Raw genomic sequence first — 9,675 nt, 5'->3', positions numbered from 1 at the left:
GTGGTGATGACTAGTTGCCTTCCCTCTAGTCTTACACTGCTAAATTAGGGACGGCTAGCACAGATAGCCCTCGTGCAGCTTTGCACGAAATTCACACTTTATTATTATTGTTTTCTGTAGCTAGCTGTACGTGTTCGTTAAATATCAAAAGCTATTCAAAGAGCGACAGTGTCAGACATACCACACTGTATTTTAATAATGTTATTTTATTTTTATTAAATTTAAAATTTTTACATTTCCATAGACGATTCAGATATTCTGTTAATATTTTTATTCGTCATTTTGTATCTTTATAAACAATAGTTTTGTTTGTAGTTTAAATAAATTACTGCTGTTAACTCGATACGGCGCGAACATTAATAAGCCTAGTCGTACATTTATCAAATTAAAAAAAAAAACACACCATTCTCCTCCAATGTTACAATGGGTAGTACTTTAGTGTCTTTTCATTGGTCAAAATATGTGTTAGGGAGAATGAGAGGAAATTAGTCGCCTACGCTGATGTTGTGTTTTTCAAAGACAATTTATTCTGTAATAGTAGTTAAACATAACAGTTAAATATTTTTGTGCTTTTCAAGTAATGTATACTATTGTATTTCATTGTTCTTACTTTCATTAACATTATTTGTTACACTATTTAAAACATTTCATGTTATTACTTTTTATTTTTCATATTATATTTTTATTGTAAAGACTTTATCATTGTTATCTTAAATGTTTTCAGGATTAGTCTAAATCTACTAAGCTCACTGAACGAAGTGGGATATTGTTGGAATTACGACCGAAAATATCAAGAAACGAAGTACACACAACTGATGAAACAATGTATTCTAATCATGTTAAGTTGGAAAAGTAAGAAAATTATATTTAATTGGTTATACTGATTGTCAGATCGAATTTCAGTTTCGCTCTGATCGGAAGTTAGTACTAATTACTTGAATTAAAACAATATAATTATAACAAAATAATTTTCTTTTACACAGTGAAGTTAAAAATCTTTATTTCAGTTATAAATAAAACTGACTTCACGATTTGTTTGTCGTTAAATACAAAGATACAGAACAGACTATATTTCACTGTGTTCACTGCAAGGATCGAAATTACAAATTTTAACATTAGAAGCCCTCAAGAGTTATCACTGAAGTAAGATTCTGATAAAATAAAAATTTTATTATAAATGATAAAATTACAGTGTTTGTTCCTCAGTAGAAGTGAAGTTAGTTTCAGGATGTGTTGTAAAGTATTAATTTGTTTTGTTTTGTGTTAGCGTGAAACCACGCGCTAGGCTGTTTGTGTTCTCTTCATTGCTATGAATCGAACTCTGGATTTTAGCGATGTAAGTTTTGAATGTTTACGTTAAAGTCCTCAACCTTACAGCTGAGCCACAGGGAGTACCAGTGATAGGTATAAGCGTTAAATTACAATAAAAAACAAAGATTACCTGGGGTAAGTAGAGTGCTTAGGGTTTGTGAAAGAAAAACTGTAAACCCAAAACTATAGCTTGATAATGTGCACATAGCCCATTGTTTAGTTTTGCGCTAAAAATCTTTTAAAACACTAAGTGTTAATTAAGTTTTAAGTCTCATAACACTAACATTTAGGACTTGAAAGATAGTCTTCTGTGTGGCTTTGCACCTAACACCAAGCAAGCAATAATAAAGTTCTTCTAAAATAAACAACTGAGCCTTAAGAAATGAAGGAAGTGATATATTCTAAATAATGCGAAATGCTATAAAAATGAAAGTAAATTTTAGCTTTCACGAAAATATCTAATAACGCAGATATTTCAATACACGTGGTATATCGAACATTTCGGGACTTCAAAAAGATTTTAGACAAGTAAAACTATTATTATTTTTATTTTCTCCTTGGAGAATCGGTGTTGTTTTGAAGTTATGGCAAGAATTTTAGTAGCTCTCCAGAAGGATAGAAAAATGGATATCACGTCTATTAATTTTTATCTGTGTTGAGAAAAAAGCACTGAATCTGGTAATAGTAATATATATGAAATACGAATGTGCGACAATTTGGTCACCATCTACTATCCAATGGAAATAGTATTGGCTGGAGAAAAACTATTCTTTTTTCTCGAAGAAAAGATAAGAATAAGGAAATCCATTCTCGGAGATATTTAGGATAAAATGAAGTCTCAGCGGGTCATGTGTAAGTTTTTATCACATTCTAACGCAATAGATGTATTCTTCCCAATGTTGTAATGAGGACTTTCGCAAGCCAAAGCTAGTTTATTCTACCGTAACTTTCATATCGTGGTTGTATTTTTTTTTCTCACCACAAACCTAAACAAAATTGTCCCAGCCCAGGAGCACTAGTCCGCAAGACACAGAAGCAATAACATCATATTCACTAGACTCTGTTTCTCCAATATATCTCTATTGCTCGTGTTAGCTTCGGAACGATCAATCGGCACCAGCTGCGACTTAGGAAAGGGGAAAAGAGCACGACACGAACAGCACTGCTAAGCTAACATTTTCTTTTCTGGCTTGCCATTGACTTGGCTTAACGGTTGGTCACAAACGAGACCCCAGCCTCGGCATTGATAGAACACTCATCAATTACCCTCTTTTCTTCAACACACTCTATTTGCCGACAGCTTTATTAGATCGCTGAACTGAATTTGAGACTGTCACTCCCTTCTTGGCTGAATGTTCAAGCTGTTACAAATAGTTTCTTTCTTTGTGAAATTTTAGAAGCCTACTTCTAGCGTTTGTAATAACTGATGATGATGGGAAAGTATGTCATACACGTGATGTTAGATTAATAGGTTGTCGGCTAAAAAAAATCCATATCATTTATTCATTTCAATATACAGTTATCCTTTTTTGTGTCTACCCCGAAAAATAACTTCTTCGAATAGAAAGGAAGAGGTCCTAAGTTTTTTTTTTCTCTTATCCTTGAACAACTGTAATCAGATCGCAATTTTACCGAATATTTGTTTGTTTTTGAATTTTCCGCAAAGCTACACGAGGGCTATCTGCGCTAGCCGTCACTAATTTATCAGTGTATGAGCAGAGGAAAAGCTGCTAGTCATAACCACCCACTGCCAATTCTTGGTCTATTTTTTAACCAACGAATAGTGTGATTGATCGTAACATTATAGCACACCCATGGCTGAAAGGGCGGGCATGTTTGATGTGACAAGGGTTCGAACTCGTGACTCTCATATTACGAATCGAGCACCCTAACCACTTGGTCATTCAACCTAATAATGATAAGTATCATATTAAGGGTTTGTTTGAAAAAAATTGAAAACCGTTACCACGGTTTTGTTAGTATAATTTGAAAAACAAAAACAAAAAAGAAATAATTAGCATGAAATATGTACGACATCAAAGAATTTTGGAACTGCGTCTTTACAAAAACTGTGTTAAAATATTCAAGTATGCTTCAGGAATACAATATAAAAAAGTTGTCTGAGACTTGTTCTGAGTTTTAGGTATCTTATATCACTAATTATATTCTATCGGCACAATTCTAATTTATGAGAAAAAAATATGGTTTTCTTTTTTTTTTTTTCAGGAGGACCACTATTGTCCACCTGTGAAGATGGTTTTTTGGTGTGTTACCTCTATAGTTGTTACCAATCCAGGCTAGAGCAGTCTTCTTGTTTGTATGCTGGCCCTTGGTGGTCACAAAAGTGATTTTTCTAGATTATTGAGCCAACACTGATATGTGAAGGAAGAGCTACTACTGTATGATTTGTTAAATCAAACTGGAAGTTTCTCAGATTGGATCCAGATTAGACTTGAAATCGACACAGATCAACTGTAGTCAACTTTCGTGGTTTTGTAAGATCAGACTTTAAGTTTGTTTAGTCAGTTATGTATATATATATATATATATATAATTAACTTGTTTTTAGTTTTATTATAATAGCAGACTATCAATGTTAATTGAGCGACTTTGCTCACTTACTAGCTTATCCATTAAATCTTAAGGTTTTACTTACTATACCAAAAGTTGTATTGTTTTCACAGCACTGGTTTGAAATGTGGATAATTAAATTTTCCTTATTCTTTTGTGGTTCTTCTGGTAAACAAAAAAAAATCATTTTTATTCTGCACCTTTCTTGAGAAAAAATTGTTTAAACATCAGTTGGTAAAGAAACTTTTCCATCTATATATCCTGACAGTACAAGGTGAGGGTTAGCAAAGAAAGTTAGGGTTAGTTTCCAAGTTAGTGTAAGAGTGCGTTTGTCTAGCATTATAAGAAACGTATTTATGTCCTAAGTAAGTTTACAATTACTCATATAAAAACTAAAAATCTGTTATTAAGTCAACAGGTGATCTTTGTTGCTGAAATACGGAACATTTCCAGCATACAATAACAAAAGTAAATAGTTAACTATGATGACAAAGTATTAGTACTTTAGGGTCAGTTTCATCACTTTCTGTGTAACAAAACTCTTCACTTTTTGAAGAAAGAATGTTAATTATTCTTCTGTTTCATAGAATTTTTGACTTGATATGAATGAATATCGGTTAGAATGACATTACAGAACATTTTCTATTTGCTCTTATGTGTTCATTATGTTTTTACCTACATAGTTCTTGATATTTACAAACATTTTGTCTTGATAAAAAATAGTCGTTTTACTGAACGTAATTTCAAAATAACATTAGTAGAAACGTTAGATCTCAATTTGAAGAGAAAAAAACATAACGATTTTGTGAAACTAGATTTTTCTAAGAAGAAATAAAACTGGCTATTACTTTAACTTATGAATAAGCTTTTGTTAGAATAATTGGCGTCGTAATGAATCACTAAGATTCGCAACTGTCAGCGACTATTACCGTTTTTTTTTAAACCAGAGTGAGAGGAGAGAGCTTAATTCGAGACATAAAAAAGAGAATGAAGACTTACTAAGTATACAAAATATGGAGTCGTAAATAAAAACGCACAGGTAAGCCGAATTAAAAGAGTTAATTTATATTATGAATTATAAGTGAGGAGACGAAAACCATATACGCTTACCAACATACGTAGTAAATGTCTTTAGATTCTCTCACGAAAACGATAACTTTGTAGATGGACGTATTAGTTTAGCAATTTATTGAAACAAAATTATTTTATTGTGTAGTAAAAGCAGTAGGAGGTCACTGTTCCGTGCACAATAAGCCAATCATCTGAGTTACTGCCCCGAAAGTATGATTAACTGACCACTTGCAAGAAGACAAGTAGCTAGTAAAATGACTCACCAGGAAGATCTGAGAAAACTAAAACACACGTGCTTTAAGGTGCAAGTCTTTTTTCATATGAACTATTGTATCCAATGATTAGATGTTATAATAAAAACTAAGGAAGAACAGTCAATGAATAAACTCACTTTATAAACGTTTTGGATTGGACTGTATTTCATTTTTATTGTAACCAAATCAGAAAACTTTTATCCAACTAATTTAGTTTACATTAAAGCTAATCTTGTAGGTGACGGTTATTTCTTATTGGAATATACCTTAAATACACGTCTAACCATTGAAAACATTATGCAAACAAATTGGTGCTATTTTCGATTCATTATTTATTTATTTTTGAATTTCGCACTAAGCTACTCGAGGGCTATCTGTGCTAGCCGTCCCTAATTTAGCAGTGTAAGACTAGAGGGAAGGCAGCTAGTCATCACCACCCACCGCCAACTCTTGGGCTACTCTTTTACCAACGAATAGTGGGATTGACAGTCACATTATAACGCCCTGTCGGCTGAAAGGGCCAGCAAGTTTGGTGTGACGTGATTTCGAACCCGCGACTCTCAGGATTACGAGTCGCACGCCTTAACCCACCTGGCCATGCCGGGCCTTCGATTCATTAATCGTATCATTTGTAATATCCAGACGTCGTTATTCCAGAACTAAAGCTATTGTTTAGTATAATTATTACTAAATAAATTAATACAAACTCACGTAGGAGACCCTCGCGTTGGAAATTTTATTAAGAAAACCTATTACAGTAGAATGATAAGAGTTTCTAATATTTATTGCAAGTTTATATTTTTACCAGCTTTGCCAGACTCGTCAGAAAATAAAAAGTTAGAGTTGTATAAAGAAAAAAACAACCTTTTTTATAAACGAATTTTTACACATTGAGAAAAATAAATAAGAACGATGAAAGTGAAATTTAAAATGAGTTGGAATATGAGTGTTAGACACAAACTGACAACTGGCTTTTATATATGCATATTAAACCAGTTATTTGAGGGTAAAAATAGACAATTCTAGACCTTACTGACACAGTCCAAATCTTGTCACATAACGTCCCAGCAGAAACTGTTGAAGTAGATCCGATTTATCTGTTTTATGAAAATGTCTTATCGAATTAACTGTGTGGTAACTGTAACATGTTACAAATCTACAAAGTTGATGTTCGTAACACAGTTATGATAGTTGTTGCCCTTGTAACCTGATGTGATCTTTATAGGTAAGATAATTTTTGCCCTTTTTGGGCTGATATGACCTATACAGCTTATGCCCCTCTAAGTTGATGTGACCATAAGCATGTGTATTTTGTTGCTAAGAAGTACAGGTGAACGGATCGTTACGAAAAAGTAATTATATATATTATATATATTAGTTTCATTTTGAAGGCGTTATTTGCATGTGATTACATTAGAAATTAAGACGTTACACTATTGTGTAATTAGTTGTTTAAGTTTGGACGACTAAATACTGTCATTAACTAAGAGACTTTGATTGTAGTTGCCAATAATTACAACAGATGTTGTGATCGATAGTGAATTTATCAGTTTAAGGCACATAACTTGAGTATGAAGTGACTTAACATACGAGTAGATGATTCAGTGAAAAGCTGTTCCTCCAAGACAGATTCCAGTCGGAGTTATCAGTGGCGAGTCGAATGGCAATGAGGCTAAAACCACAGAACAATCTTAATGTTTATTTATGTAAACTATAATAAAGGTCTCACCATTGACTTGTAAATAACCTGTGTTTGGATAACAAGCTGCTAATGAAATGCGTATGTAATTATGATGACCATAACACGGTGAGTTAAGCAGTGTGTGTGTTTTTTTCTTATAACAAAGCCACATCGGGCTATCTGCTGAGCCCGTCGAGGGGAATCGAACCCTGATTTTAGAGTTGTAAGTCCTTTGACTTACCGCTGTACTAGCGGCAGACGAGTTAAACAGACCTTAAGTTATATCATTATAGTTGAGTTCTTTCTAACAATTTATTTCTATTAGTTTGTTTAACGTTTTTGATTTTTTTAGTGTTATATTTTCTTTTCTAATCCAATACTAGAGGTCGTGATTTTTCCAAGAATTTAAACCACATCTGAGTAACTCCAGAAACTGATGGTATTTTCTCCACGTTTATTTTTTACTGTCTTAACTAGCTGCTCGTTGTCTTATGTTACAAGGCAAAATTCTTCTCAACTTGATTATCGGATTACGTCAGTCAGAGCTATATTCAGGACTACTACCGTTGTCACTTGAAACGTATTTCTCTTCCTGTGATGGTTAGTCAACGGTCTTTTCTGGAGTTTTTCATCCTATTGGTTGCATTTTTCCTGATTATTCATATTCCAATTGTTTGGGAGTTGAATGCACTTTTGATTCTTGATAGTTTTGTTTTAGGGCTTTTGTGTACACGATCCCTAATAGTTCTTAGTTATTAGTATACTTTTTACACATGTTGTGTGCGTTTATGAGTTTTCACTTTTGCTTCTTTTTTACGCCCGGCATGGCCAGGTGGATAAGGCACTCGACTCGTAATCTGAGGGTCGTGGGTTCGAATCCCTATCACACCAAATATGCTAGTCCTTTCAGCCGGTGGGGGCGTTATAATGTGACGGTCAATCTCACTATTCGTTGATAAAAGAGTAGCCCAAGAGTTGGCGGTGGGTGGTGATGACTAGCTGCCTTCCCTCTAGTCTTTAACTGCTAAATTAGGGACGGCTAGCGCAGATAGCCCTCGTGTAGCTTTGCGCGAAATTGAAAACCAAAACTTCTCTTTTGGTAATTTCTCTCTCTGCAAGAATAGAATGGCGACTCACTCTTTATTTATCCACAAAGGATATGTTCTTCAGTTCATAAAAATGTTCCCGTCAATGCTTACAACTTCTACCTTTTTTACAATTTCAGTTTCAGAAACACCAGTTAGTTAACTAATGTTTTCAAAAGCGGTAATGAATATTACTGTTTTAATGAAAATTTTTTGGTTAAGTTTTGTGTTTTGAGTTTTCAAGTCTGAACCATTTTTCATGGGTAGTCTGAAGAGAAACAGCCTCTTTCTACAAAAATATTGTGTAGCAATAAAGTACGACACTCTTATAGAACAGTTCGGTACTTTCTTTATTAACATATATATGTGTGTGTATATATATATATTTTTTTTTTTTTTTTTCTTGGACAGGAGTATTTTTTAGTCCAAACATATTTGAAGTTACTGCTGCTTCTGTGTTTTGAATACAAACAAATATGAAACCTTCCACTCAGGAAGAGAATATTAACTCTCATATTTACTCGAGGAAATAGTTCTTTGATCACCTTGATAACCAAACAAATATTCAGAAAGGGTTAGCTAAGTTGGGCCTCTTGGTATACTGTGGCTATGTTTTGTTTCTATAGGCTTACTCTTTGCGTGCTTGTAACGATATGTTGGTATTTCAGGGAGAACCGAGTTTATAAATGTTTGCTGTGCTCTTCAGAGACATATTCGCGCAGGTTTATACACTTACGGTAGTACAACTGTTAATGGTAATATGTCGGTATATACCTATACCAGTATGACATCCCTAACATGAATGGGCTTTTCTCCCTTAAAGTTGCGCCAGTGAGTTGAATAGCCATGGTGTCATTTCTTATCCTAGTATTATTGTTACTATTTTATCACAAATCTACAGAATGGGTTATTTGCGCTCTGCTCACTGCAGGGAATCGAACCCTGGATTTTAGCGTTGTAAATTATATCTGAATGTAATGAAACTAATGAAGCTCTTTGGTGATTTATTTCATACGTATTTCAAAAGATTTTCAGTGTGGATTAGGAGTGAAATACGTAAGTGTAATTATATCCAAGTTTACTAGAAAACATATTATCTTGTTTACATGCATGATTTAATAATTTTAAGCTAATGTGTTAAAAGCTAATGTCTTCATTTAAACAGTTTCCACAACGGAGTGTCTCAGAGGTATACTTAACGGCTTATAACGCTTAAAGTCAGAATCAATACTGAGTGGTTCAATGATATACTTAACCTTCTTATAACGCTTAAAGTAGGGATTTGCTCCCCAATGTGAACACAATACAAACACTATGTAGTTTTGTGCTTAACAACAAAGAAATCGTGTGACCGTTTTTTAAAAATTTCCAATAAGTTGAAAGCTAGTTTAAATCAATGTGTGTTTAAAATCAGTTTGAATTTATTTCGAGTCGGTCAGCATTATATATTAGCTTACAGCTATCAACTTTGTATCTTTGCTTAAGTAAAGTAAAAGCAGAATTATTCTTTGGTGGTGCATCAGGCACTTACCACAAAACTATTTTTTGCCTTTAGAGTTTCATCAAGATAGTGGATTATTATAGATTATGGATTTATAGAGTAAAGACCGTTATAAAATTGTCCACAACAACAAATCAGCTTAATGCGTAATTCTTCAGAACGGCCCCCCAGTGGCTCAGCGGTATGTCTGCGGACTTACAA

General features: G+C 33.6%; 1 long non-coding RNA gene across 1 annotated transcript; it reads left to right on the top strand.

Annotated features, from left to right (window-relative positions):
* Positions 1 to 730: 730 nt before the first annotated feature.
* On the top strand, positions 731 to 5,273 carry LOC143228144 (uncharacterized). Its single transcript, XR_013015217.1, has 3 exons — positions 731 to 852; positions 3,538 to 3,806; positions 5,099 to 5,273. It is a non-coding gene; the product is annotated as an uncharacterized LOC143228144 (long non-coding RNA).
* The last annotated feature ends 4,402 nt before the right edge of the window (positions 5,274 to 9,675 follow it).

Source organism: Tachypleus tridentatus, chromosome 10, assembly GCF_004210375.1.
Source record: "Tachypleus tridentatus isolate NWPU-2018 chromosome 10, ASM421037v1, whole genome shotgun sequence".
Taxonomy (NCBI): domain Eukaryota; kingdom Metazoa; phylum Arthropoda; class Merostomata; order Xiphosura; family Limulidae; genus Tachypleus; species Tachypleus tridentatus.
The sequence above is the reverse complement of the archived record's forward strand: the minus strand, read 5'-3'. Positions and strand labels throughout refer to the sequence as shown.